The sequence below is a fragment of the Cotesia glomerata genome, linkage group LG8 (assembly GCF_020080835.1).
Source record: "Cotesia glomerata isolate CgM1 linkage group LG8, MPM_Cglom_v2.3, whole genome shotgun sequence".
Taxonomy (NCBI): domain Eukaryota; kingdom Metazoa; phylum Arthropoda; class Insecta; order Hymenoptera; family Braconidae; genus Cotesia; species Cotesia glomerata.
Genome location: NC_058165.1, coordinates 10,179,841 through 10,195,562, shown reverse-complemented (window position 1 = coordinate 10,195,562; position 15,722 = coordinate 10,179,841). Strand labels below are relative to the sequence as shown.

General features: G+C 34.4%; 1 long non-coding RNA gene across 1 annotated transcript; it reads right to left on the bottom strand.

The window, feature by feature from the left end:
• Positions 1-4,381: 4,381 nt before the first annotated feature.
• Positions 4,382-14,024, bottom strand: LOC123270778. The gene is made up of 3 exons (XR_006510698.1): positions 14,003-14,024; positions 13,851-13,856; positions 4,382-4,592 (listed from the first exon to the last, which is right to left on the bottom strand). It is a non-coding gene; the product is annotated as an uncharacterized LOC123270778 (long non-coding RNA).
• Between the last annotated feature and the right edge of the window lie 1,698 nt (positions 14,025-15,722).

Here is a 15,722-nt window from a genome sequence, read left to right as displayed (position 1 = left end):
TATCGTAAAATCGTCGTTGTCAAAATCACCACTTAATGGCCAAATGACATACAATATTTTTTGTTATTATTGCTCCATAAGTTTAACTTTTGAGGCATTTAAGGCAAATAATGATACATTCAAATTTTATGAAGTTTCCCAAAGGCAAAAAACTTAATTTTATATCAATTATCTTTTTATTAATATTTATTGATTGTGTGGTTGTTATTTTATTAACATTAGGTCCGTTTCGTAATAAACTGCCAGCAGAGAAATAATTAGCTTCATTCAATAGTAACTAAGTTTAAAATTTACTCAAAATCTTTGGTCGGTAATTAGGAGTTACGGTAATTATTACGTGAAGCGTTCCAGATTCACGTAACAGGATATTGGTAGGAAAGGATTGAGAAAGGAATGTGGAGAGGATCATCTTAATGTGAGTTTATAGAATATGCGAGAAGAAATTATTAGATAGCTCGGACTGGGATTCGAACCCAGAACCTTCCGAAGACATGTCGGCTACTCTACCATTTGAGCTATCCGGTCTATACTAAATTTCCTTTCGCTTATTCTATATACATTAAGGGGTCTACCCTCTTTAGAATTTTGAAAAAATCGAATTTTTTTTTTTTGTATTTTTCGAAAGTATACATATTTAAAAGTATCATACTGAAAATTTATAAAGATCCGAGCAGTCTAACTGTACTTTTGGACGACGTTTACGTAGCTACCTGAGCGCGCTAATATGCGGACCGCTCGGAGCGGTACGGTCTACCTGCCTTTGTATTCATTAGCAGCTGAAACCTTTTTCAGGTATACTGACAAATGTACAATATTATAATATACTATCCATACTGAAAATTTTCATTTATGATAGGTTATTCTCGAAGGATACCGTTCCATTAGAATTTCTCCCTATATTAGTCGTGTTTGAAATTTTCAACCGTCAGTATCTGTGCTCGTGATTACCGAAATGGACAAGAAAAGTGTAAATCAAACTGCCAAGTGGAGACGTCCAGGTTCGAAGTTTTTCCTGGTTTTCTCTACGTTGCAAGAGTATTTAAAGTGTAAAACTTGTGATAAAGATATTTCTTTTACAAAGTATGGACAGCGAGGACTCGGTTTTAAAGTGTGTTACATGTGAGTGTGGCGAAAGGTACATTAATTCGTGTCACATGATTTCTACTGGATACGAAATTAATCGTCGTCTAGTGTATATTATGCGTTTGATTGGTGTTGGATTGAGTGGTATTAATAAGTTTTGTGGCCTTATGGAACTTGGAACTGGGATAAGCTCCTCTATTTATTATAAAATTATCGATTCGATCTCTATCGCCGTGAAAAGTGTGTATGATGTAGTGATGCTGAAGGCTGTTAGAGAAGAGAAACTCTTGAATGCTCAGCACGGAGAACCAGAAGATATTTTAACCGTTTCGGGAGACGGTTCCTGGCAAAAAAGAGGATTTTCTTCTCTTATTGGCATAATTTCTTTGATATATAAACGCAGTAAAAAAATCGCGAACGTCGCTATCAGATCAAGTTACTGCAAAGCATGCGAGAAAAAGAAAGGAACTGAGAAAACGATTGAATATGCAGCGTGGTACGAAACGCACAAAAGAGACTGTAGTGCTGATGAAAGAACTATCAAGAAACTATGGTTTAGTGATTCGAAGACATCCCGATTCCGTGGAAGAAATGCGCAAAGAGATCTGGGCAGGATTTTTTCATAAGATTTCAACTGACAGCAATCCACAGCATTCATACCGTTCTGAATCCTGGTGTAAATACAAGATAGCTGTAAAAGATAACTCCGTTCATAAATTCAAACATCCTCCTGCCCTTGCTCAAGATGTTCAAGAAGTTTTAAAACCGATCTACGACGATTTGACAAAACAAGAACTGCTTGAAAGATGCCTCGGTGGCAACACGCAGAATAATAACGAATCTTTCAACAACTGTGTCTGGTCAATGGCTCCCAAACACATCTTTTGCGGAAAAAAAATTGTTGAAATAGCTTGTCAAACAGCTGCTTGTATTTTTAACGAGGGATTTCATCCAGTATTAAAAATCTTGGAAGTAATGGGCGTCAAAATCGGCCCGATCGCCGCACAGTTTGCTGCTGACTGTGACAGAACGCGCATACGAGTTGCAAACCGCCGCAGCACCGATGCCTCTAAGGAAGCCAGAACGAAACGAAGGCAGGCTATTTTGGATGAAAATGAGCACTATGAAGAAGATGAAGGCATAATGTATGGTGCAGGCATCGCTGATTAGACGTAAGTAAGATTTTTTCACGATTTTTCGTTACAGAAAACTTTAAACGCGTTTTTCTCGGAATGACGTTTTTGGACGGCTTGTTGATAAAATCTCCGAAACTATTCAACCGAACCTTACCAAAATTTAACCACATGTTCTTGATGACTATAGCTATCGCGCTTATCATACGATTTTTGAAATTTTGAGTTTAACTATTTATTTTTGGCAAAGAACGACGGAAAAAACGTGATTTTTCGTACTTTTTCGAAAAATGGCTGCCATTTTGTCATTTTTGAAAAAAAAAAATCGTATGATATGCGCTATAGCCATTTACTTACTGAATCTAAAACTATTTTTTTTTTTTTCAGATCATCCATTCCAGATATTTCATCAACAGCGCACACTCATCTTTTTTTTTGGACCAGTCTTCTCCCTCATTTTTATGTATAAAAACTGATTAAAATAAATATAAAAAAAATTCTCTTTTGTAATCAAATAGTGTATTTTTTAGGCCTAACACTTTTTATGTCCATATTTATGACGTATACCGGTCAAAAAAATTCGTGAAAATAGTCTTATCTTTGCCCGTCTAAAGAGGGTAGACCCCTTAAGCCACACCGCCATTTGTCTTCTATTCGTTCTGAATCTAAGCATACTCATTTAACGGCTTCTGCTTCAGCTAATAGATGTAGAGTAAATATTCCTCTTTCGCTAGCAAAAAAGCATCAATTAACAATGAACTTCTTGATAATATCTAATAAGTCTTTACTTCCAAGTATTACTTTTGATCCTATGGATACCGTTCAGTCGAATGATTTTCTATACTGCAATGTACCAAATGATGTAGAAGATAAAAGCTTCCGAGCATTTAAGTGGATTGAAATTAAAAATATAAAATATACTAGAAAAATGGTGGTATTAATAGGATATGAAAATTTGATGCCTGTTTTTGCGGAAATCAAGGCAATTGTAACCGTGAATGATATTGTAAATAGTGTATACTTTATTTGTAATCAGTTGTTAGTCCTAGGATATTATGAACATGTTGTAGGATATGAAGTAAACCGTTCAAATTCTATTATTTGGGTTCATATCGAAAATTTATATGATGTTTTTCCTCTATATGTACATACATCTTTGGATGGCAAACTTTATGTTATTTTAAATTTTAAAAATTGTTGAAATAATAAAATAATTTTATAAACAAAATGTATTGTTTTTATTTTTGAATTTATAGGTTAAGCAATCAACTTCTGTCAAATTTTCACGTTTTGAGGCACTTCAAAAATCTGGAAACTGTTCAAAGTTGAATTTGTTATGCATTTGTTGCATTACTTCAATCCAGTCCATGTTGCGTCTCACGACGCCTACTCCTGGTTATTGGTCCCTTTCTGCGGTTTTGCTTTTAGAAGGCGCTGCGCGTAGGATGCAACAGTTAACCAATTATCTTCTTTTCTGAGCATGCAGGCTATCAAGCTCTCGGAGGAGAGCGTGGTGCCAATAGTTTCTTCGGTGCTGTTTTTGCAGTCCTTCCACCGATCACACTCGAAAAACGTGTGTTCGGCGTTGTCAATTTTGTCTAGGCAATATTTGCACGTTGGCGTGCAGTGTAGCCCCATCTTTAAGAGATAGGCGTTGATTTGTCCGGGACCTGTCAATAGCTGGGTGAGGAAGAAGTCCATGTCCCCGTGCTTCCGAGAAATCCAGACGTTTATGTTTGGGATCAGGCACGCCATCCATCTACCCGTCTCTCCCGATGTCCATCGGTCCTGCCACTCTTGCTGCGTTTCCACCTTTATCATCGTTCTTGCGTCCTTCATGTTTTCGTCACTATCTTTAGTGTCATAGAGTTTTGCTCTTTCGAACGCTAATAGGTCGATATGCGCGGCTTTCGCAATGACCAATACAGCCGCTTCGGAAACCGTGCGGTAGGCACATGCAACCCTGAGAGCACCTCGCCGCTGTATTGCCGCCATCTTTCGCCGGTAGGTCTTCTGCTTTAATATGTTTGCCCATATCTCCGTTTCATAAAGCAGTACTGAATGGACTGCTTCTAGAAGAACTCTTCTCTTTTTTGTTCTTGATCCCATGGTGTTGGTCATGATTCTTGTTAGACTAGACACCGTCTTGCTAGCTTTCCTGCATGCACTGTCAAGTTGTTCGCGGAAAGATAGCTTCTCGTCTATCATTACCCCTAGATAGCGCAGGACCCTTGTTGACGTCAGTGTTGTTCCTCCCATGTCCACAGTGAATGGTTTTGGGAACCATTTTTGACGTGTCAGAACAACCATCTCGGTTTTATGCTTGGCGAGTTTCAGGTGGTGTTTATCAAGCCAGGTCTCGACGGCGTCAATGGTCTCCCGGACCAGTAGTTCGGCCTCTTCTACGCTGTCTACTACTATCGTGGCCGCAACGTCGTCTGCAAAGCCGGTTAGCTCTACTTGCTCTGGCAACGGAATTTCAAGCAGCTCGTCGTAGACTGCGTTCCATAGATCGGGCCCCATTATTGAGCCTTGCGGCACGCCAGCCGTTATAGCGTATTCTTGTGGGCCTTCAGTAGTTTCCACTATTAGCTTTCTATCGTCAAGGTAGTTGTCGACTAGTGCTAGATTCTCTGGTTCCACGTCAAACTTGTGCTCCAGAGCGTCTAAAATGTCTCCCCAATTTGCGCTGTTAAAGGCGTTTTTGACGTCTAGCGTAAGGAGAAGACATACTTTATGAGCTTTGAGGCTGCCAGACCATGCTTGTATTGCTGTCTATGAATTTCTCGATCGCTCCAACTGTCGAACGACCTTTCCGGAGGCTTTGTTGGTTGGTGGCAAAGCCTGCGGTACGGTCGATGTCGTTACGAAGTTTTTTTTGTATGAGCTTCTCGAGCAGTTTGCCAGCAATGTCCAGCATGCAGAGTGGTCTAAACGACGAAGGTGTTACGGGGGTTCCTTTACCTTTGTCTAAGAGAACCAATCTTTGCCGCTTCCAGACCGCGGGAAACGTGCCAGTTGCCAAGCATGCATTGTAAGTGTTCAGGAATATGTCTGGGTATTCCAGGGCTACAGGTCTGATCACCGACATCGGGATGCCATCCTCTGATAGCCCTCCAGGTGCCCTTTCCGTCTTAAGAGACTTTGCCGCGTTTTGCAGCTCTTTAGTTCTAAAAAGTGTTGATTTGCAATCTTTTCCGTAATGTCTTTTCTCCCGCGGCGGGTGTTTAGTAAACAGCTCCGCTACAATGCTGTCCATTAAGGCAGTGTGTGTGTGTGTGTGTGTATGTGTTTAATAATCTTCCCATATGTTTTTAATGGTTAGACCAGTTTGAACGAACTTGGTGGTGTTTGAAAGGGCTTCACTAAACTTTGATTTTTTGTACCATCCGAACTGATGTGGTCCAATAGATTTTGAAAAATTTAAAAGAAAGTGTTATTTAGAATTTTATCTCTAACTAATATATCACTTGCAAAAGCTAATCAGCTCTTAAGCCTAAAAAATGACGTTGATTGTTGTAAGCCGCACTAAAATCGATCCATGCGTTGAAGAAAAACCATGATCGAAAAATTCCGAAAAAAGGGTTTTTTTTTTAATAACTTTGAAATTTTTCCTTGAATTATTTTTGATTTGATAAATAATAATTGAATAAAAAAAAAATATTTAATTTTTAAAAATTAAAAAGTTTTTATAACTTCGAAACTTCCCTTTAGATCGTCTTACATCTAACAGACTAATTATAAGTGCTTAAAAATCTCTTTTAAATCGGTCAAATCATTCATGAGATATTAACGGTTGTAATAGTTACGTAACAAAATCATTTTGTTACAGCAGCAAAATCATTTCGTTACGGCAACAAAATCAGCTATGTTAAAGTAACAAAATTATTCTGTTATCCGAACAAAATTATTTTGTTGGGACAGCAGATTGATTTTGTAAACTAACAAACTGATTTGTTATTACAACATAACTAACTTTGTTAATGTAACTCATAGATTTGTTGTTATAAGTATGATCATTTGTTATTTCAACATATATTTTAGTTATCCTGTCTTTTGTTATCATAACAAATTATTTTTATGCGTGTACGTAGGATAGCTGGGAAGATATACTCTGATTTGCTTCCGTCTCTGATCACTGTTTATGACAATCAGTGGACTTCCATTATCAATACTCCCGCTTGCCACTTGGTCATCAACTAAGTCAGAAGATATTATCAGTGGGTTAGAATTATTTGCAAAACCTCTATCAATCAATTCCATCTGCAAGAGAAAAGAGTGATTTTAAAAACAATTAACAATTATTTAAATTTAAAAAAAAAATTTGGTCATGCTTGAGCTCGAGGCGGGCAAAATAATCAACTTACCGTATGATTGATAAGGTGTGATTTGATTTCTGAACTGTGAATTCTGCTTCCATTTGAAAAGTGACCAGTAAATACGCAACAGCAGCATAAAATAATCCTAATCAGCCGCATTATTTATCTGTTGATGATTAATTTTGAAAATGAATCCTTCAGAATTAAATATCAGAAATGTTTTACAACTTTAAAAGTCTTTGACGTATTTAAAAAAGCGACAACGAATCGTCTAATGAGCTAGCAACTGAGCAGTTTAAAGTAAAGTTGTCGACTGAACGCTTCGCAAAATGTGTAACTTTGTATCGAATTGTTGCTAATGACAAATTTCCAGTTAATTGATTTTTGAGCTTTTCGAGCTAAAATCCAGAAGTTATACAAAAAACAACGATCATTTAGAAATTTTTCAAATTTTAGATTTTTTTTTTTGTCTATCAAAGAAACTATTTAGATGCATTTACTCAAAAAAAAAAAAAATTTTTTTTTTTCTGAGACAGTCTAATGTAAGGTAAAAGCCCCAATAGATGATCATATACTGGTACATGATCATCTATTGGGGCTTTTACCTTATATATATCAGGTTGTGCCAAAATTCAATTTCCGTAAAGAACCTTTTAACATTGAAATTTTCAGTTCCGCTTTTAACAGGAGCTGTGTTTGGGCATTTCCTGAGATATTTTCGGTTGAGACGATTTATTCGATTTTCATAGAATTTTTAACAGGAGCTTTGTTTGGGCATTTCAGCTGAAGTTTCCGCATTTAGCTGGGATAGTCAGGGAAGCTTTTTTTGAGCTTAAAACGTCGAGATCTGATTAAAACTCGATTTTTGCAAAACGAGGTAAAACCAATAACTTCCCGATTTTATTAGTGAGAAGTTAAAAATTTACTATCAGAATTAAGTAAATAATTTTGAAGAATTTCATCTTCTTGGTTTTGAGTTGAAAAATTCTTAAACTAAAAAATTTTTAATAGTTGCTGTATGTCTCAGAAATAATCTAGTTTTGCACGCCTCATAAGTGAAGCGTTTTTAATAAATCTTGGTTATAAATTTAATTTTTCTTCTTTTTTTTCCGAGTTTACATTTTATAATATTCTATTCCGACAAACATTCTCAACATGCATCTTGTTATACATTGGAATGAACAGCAATCAATTTTTCCTTGGATCAGAAGAAAAGACAAAATTAAAAGCAGCAACATCAAAAGCAAGACATAAGGTCCAGGACATAACTCTGAAAACAACAAGACAAGAGTAGAAATGGGCCGCTCACTTGATCAGAGGAAAAGATAAATCGAGTAAAATAATCACTCAATGGTACCCAAGAGATGGAAAGAGAAAGAGAGGTAGACCACAACGGAGATGGGACGATGACATTGGACAAGTAGCGGGAAAATCATGGGGTAGAGTGGCCATGGAAGATCACAATGGAGAAGATTGGAGAAGGCCTTTGCCACCTGGCAAACGGACACGCAAAAATGGAACAAAAGAACAATTTACGAATAATTAAAGAAATACTGTCATGTCCGAATAAAGGCTATATTATATACAGCCTGTGCAGCTTCTGGGACACCCTGTATCTATATATATATAAGCGAAATACCACTCACTCATCACGAGATCTCTGAAACTATTCGCCCGATTGACTTGAAATTTAGCATAGTTACTCCATTCGTGATGTAGACGCTCACTAAGAACGGATTTTACGCAATTCCTAGCCAAAATGAATTTTTCGTCTACCATCACATATGCCCTCCCCTCCCCTCCCTCTCATTCTTCTCCTCCCCTCCCGTGCCCTATAATCTTTCCCCTTCCCTATATCTCTCTCTTTTTTTGGGAGCGAAATATCATTTTGACCCTCTAATCTAAGAAACCATCAGTGGCACCCGTAAATTATCGAACTCAACCCCCCTACAACCACCCACGCTAATCAACCGTTGCCATGGTTACCATTGTCATGGTTATCGTTGCCATGGTTACCGTTGCTATGGTTACCGTTGCCGTGGTTACCGTTGCCATGGTTACCGTTACCATGGTTGCCGTTACCATGGTTACCGTTATCATGGTTACCGTTGCTATAATAACTGTCAAAATGATTGATTTTAAATTTTATCGATTGACTGTTGGGACAGTAGGAATTCATAATCATACGTTTTTTAAGAAAGAATAGCTAAATCATTAATAACTGAAATAACTTATATGTATTGGAATAATCATGAAGGATGAACTCGATTATATCATAACACAGATAAATTAAACATAAATATTATCAAGTTGATATTGTTAAATGATTATACTGATTTTAATGATTAAAATTAAAATGGTAAATTGTGTCTGATGCGTCTTCTCTAAAATTTTACAACGATATCGTTAAATTATTATAAAAAACGGTCGATTTAAGATAATCTATATATATATAAGCGAAATACCACTCACTCATCACGAGATCTCTGAAACTATTCGCCCGATTGACTTGAAATTTAGCATAGTTACTCCATTCGTGATGTAGACGCTCACTAAGAACGGATTTTACGCAATTCCTAGCCAAAATGAATTTTTCGTCTACCATCACATATGCCCTCCCCTCCCTCCCTCTCATTCTTCTCCTCCCTCCCGTGCCCTATAATCTTTCCCTTCCCTATATCTCTCTTTTTTGGGAGCGAAATATCATTTTGACCCTCTAATCTAAGAAACCATCAGTGGCACCCGTAAATTATCGAACTCAACCCCCCTACAACCACCCACGCTAATCAACCGTTGCCATGGTTACCATTGTCATGGTTATCGTTGCCATGGTTACCGTTGCTATGGTTACCGTTGCCGTGGTTACCGTTGCCATGGTTACCGTTACCATGGTTGCCGTTACCATGGTTACCGTTATCATGGTTACCGTTGCTATAATAACTGTCAAAATGATTGATTTTAAATTTTATCGATTGACTGTTGGGACAGTAGGAATTCATAATCATACGTTTTTCAAGAAAGAATAGCTAAATCATTAATAACTGAAATAACTTATATGTATTGGAATAATCATGAAGGATGAACTCGATTATATCATAACACAGATAAATTAAACATAAATATTATCAAGTTGATATTGTTAAATGATTATACTGATTTTAATGATTAAAATTAAAATGGTAAATTGTGTCTGATGCGTCTTCTCTAAAATTTTACAACGATATCGTTAAAGTATTATAAAAACGGTCGATTTAAGATAATCTATATATATATAAGCGAAATACCACTCACTCATCACGAGATCTCCGAAACTATTCGCCCGATTGACTTGAAATTTAGCATAGTTACTCCATTCGTGATGTAGACGCTCACTAAGAACGGATTTTACGCAATTCCTAGCCAAAATGAATTTTTCGTCTACCATCACATATGCCCTCCCTCCCTCCCTCTCATTCTTTCTCCTCCCTCCCGTGCCCTATAATCTTTCCCCTTCCCTATATCTCTCTTTTTGGGAGCGAAATATCATTTTGACCCTCTAATCTAAGAAACCATCAGTGGCACCCGTAAATTATCGAACTCAACCCCCTACAACCACCCACGCTAATCAACCTTTGCCATGGTTACCATTGTCATGGTTATCGTTGCCATGGTTACCGTTGCTATGGTTACCGTTGCCGTGGTTACCGTTGCCATGGTTACCGTTACCATGGTTGCCGTTACCATGGTTACCGTTATCATGGTTACCGTTGCTATAATAACTGTCAAAATGATTGATTTTAAATTTTATCGATTGACTGTTGGGACAGTAGGAATTCATAATCATACGTTTGTTAAGAAAGAATAGCTAAATCATTAATAACTGAAATAACTTATATGTATTGGAATAATCATGAAGGATGAACTCGATTATATCATAACACAGATAAATTAAACATAAATATTATCAAGTTGATATTGTTAAATGATTATACTGATTTTAATGATTAAAATTAAAATGGTAAATTGTGTCTGATGCGTCTTCTCTAAAATTTTACAACGATATCGTTAAATTATTATAAAAACGGTCGATTTAAGATAATTTCTAATAAAATGAGTAATAATAAATATATTTTTTAATACCACTTAATTTGTTATGAATTTATTAATAACTAGCTGATACCCGCCCGCTTCGATAGGAATACAATAAATTTTATGGTGTAACCTAGATGAAAAATATAAACAAAATGGTTAATTTCAAAAAGATAATGAATATAAATTTTGAATTAGAGAAAAGTGATTGTTTGTGATGACCGGTGTTAGCGAGTATTAAATATATGAGAAAAGTATTTTATTATTAACATTTTTTTAAAATTAAAAAAATTATTGACAATTTTTAAAATTAAATAATACTATGAAGCGGAAAAGAATAGGAGTTACGGATAATTATTACGTGAATCGTTCCAACATTCACGTAACAGAATAATTGGAGGAGGAAGAGATTGAGAAAGAAATAGGAAGGACCTTCTTAATAAGAGTTTACAGAATATGCGAGAAAAAATTCAGATAGCTCGGACAGGGATTCGAACCCAGAACCTTCCGGTGACATGTCGGCTACTCTACCATTTGACCTATCCGGTCTAGACTAAATGTTTAGGATAACATTATTATAATGGGAACGCATCTCACTACACAGTACGTCATGGGTGATGCGGAAATCTGTCTAATGACAGATTTACTGACTAACTGACCCATTGATTGATTGATTATTAATAATAAAATACTTTTCTCATATATTTAATACTCGCTAACACCGGTTATCATAAACAATCACTTTTCTCTAATTCAAAATTTATATTAATTATCTTTTTGAAATTAATCATTTTGTTTATATTTTTCATCTAGGTTACAACATAAAATTTTATTGTATGCCCAGCGAAGCGGGTGGGTATCAGCTAGTATTATTATATTATATATTTTTCCTTAATTTAGTAAAAGGAACTTTTACAACCAATCACTGAAAAATAGATAATTGACTTAAGAAAAATATTCTTAACCCTCGATAAATTACTAATGAAAAATCAAAATTAAGATTGTAAGTAAACTATTAAAGATACAAGAAAATTGATGCGAACTCATTTATAGAAAATTGAATTTTCTGAAAAATGGTTTAATGATTTAAATTGATTTATCTTGGTTTTAATGATCTTCATGGAATAACTTACGGAAGACTTATTTGTGAAAAATTAAAATAGAAATTGTGATTAAACTATTAGAGATACGAGAAGATTAATAAGGACCTTCTTTGTAAAAAATGCAATTTCTTACAAATAAGCCCGTGTAAAAAAAACTTGTCATAAAGTTGTCATAAAAGAGTCATAAGCTTATGATCCTAAACGTGAGACAATTTAGCACACTTTTATGACAACTTAATGACACTATACCGAAATAAAATTTAGATTTTAGAAAAATATTGTCGCACTCACTCAAAAAAAAAATGTTGTAAAGAGTACGTTTATGACAATTTTATGATAATTTTAGGACATTTATATGAATTTTAGAATACTTTTATGACGACTTTAGGACAATTCTATGACAATTTTCAGACATTATTATGAATTTTAGGATACTTTGATGATAATTTTATGACAATTTTATGACTTGACACGATTTTAGGATACTTTCATGATAATTTTATGATAACTTTAGGACAATTTTATGACAACTTTAAGAAAATTTGATGACAATCTTAGGACAATTTTATGACAACTTGAGGACAATTTTAGGATACTTTTATGACAAATTTAAGACAATTTTTGGATACATTTATAACAATTTGATGAAATTCTTAGGACAATTTCATGACACTTTTATGACAACTTTAGGACAATTTTATGACTACTTTATGACAATTTTATGACACTTTTATGACAATTTTAGGATACTTTTATGACAATTTAAGGACAATTCTATGACTATTTTAGGATACTTTTATGACAACATGAGGACAATTCTATGAAAACTTTGGGACACATGAATTTTATGATACTTTTATGACACTTTTATGACAACTTTAGAACAACTTTAGAACAATTTTATAACAACTTTAGAACAATTTTATAACAACTTTAGGACATAAAATTGTCATAAAAGTATCCTAAAATTCATAAAAGTGTCCTGAAGTTGTCATAAAATTGTCATAAAGTAGTCATAAAATTGTCATAAAGTAGTCATAAAATTGTCCTAAAGTTGTCATAAAATTGTCATAAAAGTATCCCAAAATCGTCATAAAAATTTCATAAAAATATCATAAAATTCATAAGTGTCCTAAAATTATCATAGAATTGTCCTAAAGTTGTCATAAATGTGTCCTAAAATAGTCATAGAATTGTCCATAAATTGTCATAAAAGTATCCTAAAATTTTTATAAAGTTATCATAAAAGTGTCATAAAATTGTCCTAAAGTTGTCATAAAATTGTCATAAAAGTATCCCGAAATTGTCTGAAAGTGTCATAAAAGTATCCTGCAGTTGTCATAAAAGTATCATAAAATTCATAAAAGTGTCCTTAAATTGTCCTAAAGTTGTCATAAAAGTACCCCAAAATAGTCATAGAATTGTCCTAATATTGTTATAAAAGTATTCTAAAATTGTCATAAAAGTGTCCTTAAATTTTCATAGAAGCGTCCTCAAGTTGTCACAAAATTATCATAAAAGTGTCATGAAATTGTCCTAAGAATTTCATCAAATTGTTATAAATGTATCCAAAAATTGTCTTAAATTTGTCATAAAAGTATCCTAAAATTGTCCTCAAGTTGTCATAAAGTTATCATAAAAGTGTCCTAAGATTGTCATCAAATTTTCTTAAAGTTGTCATAAAATTGTATCAAGTTGTCATAAAATTGTCAAAAAATTATCATTAAAGTATCCTAAAATTCATAATAGTGTCCTAAAATTGTCATAGAACTGTCCTAAAGTCGTCATAAAAGTATACTAAAATTCATAAAAATGTCCTAAAATGGTCATAAAATTCATAAAGGCGTCCTAAAATTGTCATTAAAGTATCCTAAAAATGTCATAAACGTACTCTTTACAACATTTTTTTTTTGAGTGAGTGCGACAATATTTTTCTAAAATCTAAATTTTATTTCGGTATAGTGTCATAAAGTTGTCATAAAAGTGTGCTAAATTGTGTCACGTTTAGGATCATAAGCTTATGACTCTTTTATGATAACTTTATGACAAGTTTTTTTTTACACGGGAGATATCTTATAGATTCTCCGTACTATATCCTATAATCTAATCGTCATTTAAATTGTATATTTTTGTTAATTTTTAACTTCCCGCTAAGAAAATCGAAGATTTTCGAAAAATCGGGAAGTTATTGGTTTTACCCCGTTTTGCAAAAATCGAGGTTTCAACAGATCTCGACGTTTTGAAGCCCTAAGAAGCTTTTATAACTATTGTTACGATGATGTCCGTACGTCTGTACGTGTGTGTGTGTGTGTGTGTGTGTGTGTGTTTTTTTTCCTTAGGGGAATCCTTTTTACGGATTCTAGGCGTAGCTGTTTGGCCTGGATATGTGGCGACTCGACGCAGCGTCATACTAAAATTCGACGCTAACGCCCCTACCCACTAAACCCTAAACCCCTTTCCTCTTTCCTCTAATCCCTCATGGAAACCGCCGTTAGGCATTACTTCGTGGGGTGTGTGTGTGTGTGTGTGTGTGTGTGTGTGTGTGTGTGTGTGTGTGTGTGTGTGTGTAAACGTCTTATAACTTCTGAACGGCTGGACCGATTTGATCGCAGTTGGTGTCATTCGAAAGGTCTTCGCCAAACTTAGATTTCCTGGAAGTTGGAACCTTCCAGAAAAGGTTCCTTGAAGTTTTTTTTTTCTTTTTTTTTTAAATATCTCCGAATTGGTTGAACCGATCGATCTCAAAAGCTAATCAGCTCTTAACCGTGAAAACCCACATCGATCACCACCAAAAGCGTCAGAATCGGTTGATGCGTCCCGAGATATCGTTGTCGAAAAAAATCGAAAAAAGTGTTTTTTTGTAATAACTCCAAAATTTTTCATCAGATCAATTTTTTTGTTTGACGTTATTTATAGAGCTTAAAAAACTACATCGATCTCCGCCTACTGCATGCAAATCTGTTTATTCATTCAAAAGTTATAGCAGTTTGAAAATTAAAAAAATCGTGTTTCATCGAACTGTGACAAGATTTCTGAGCTCGAAGAGCTCAAGAGCATAGGAAAGCTATCTCTTTGAGCTTGGAGAGCTCAAAATAACACATAAATTGTATTTTTGAGCTCTTCGAGCTCAAAAACGTCATAAGTACTATTGTAAGCGCCTACACGGAGAAAAAAATTTTGCTATAGGAACTCTATAGTAGTTAGTTAGTTGTAAAAAGTTTCAGTAGGTTAACGTATTCTTATAGTAACAATACCGTTTAGCTCCTACAACTCTACATCGTTGAGCTCTGAGAGCTAAACGTTATTTACCTCTCACAGCTCTACAGGATCGTTCTGAGACTATAACAAATTTTTGGAAGTCTGCTTAATAATAATTTTTTTTTTACGATTTAGCATTGATAATTTAATAAATACATGCGGCAGAATGAATTTATATTGCCAACAATTATTGTATATGGCAAATAAAAATAGTATTATAATAGAAATAAAATAATAATAGAACTTATATTACAAATAAAAATTATTTGTAAAATAAAAATATGGTCGTCACAAAATTATCTTATTTTCTTAATTATATCAATAAATATTGGACATAAAATCACTACCGTATATGCACGAGAAAAGATAAATAAACGAAAACAAATTTTATTTTGTGTTAAATGGGGTCTTTTTAATGTATTCCGATAACTTATCACTTATCACAATATATTCAACTAATAAATTAAATTAACAGTCACTGCAAATGAACCTTGAAAAACCATAAATACAAAACTGTTCTAACGAAATTCAATTTGACAAAAAAGAAAAACCTATTTCCTTAAATAAATAAATTGAGAACTTAATTGTCCTCACATATTTTTAATAATATAGATTAGTAACAAAATAATTATGTTTGGCATTTTAGAAGGTTATGAAATATATCAGCGCACTCCACTGCTGCGCAACGTAGAGCGCTCCCAACTATACCGTTTGGCTCTGAGAACAATCCCGTAGAGCTCTGAGAGCTCAACAACATT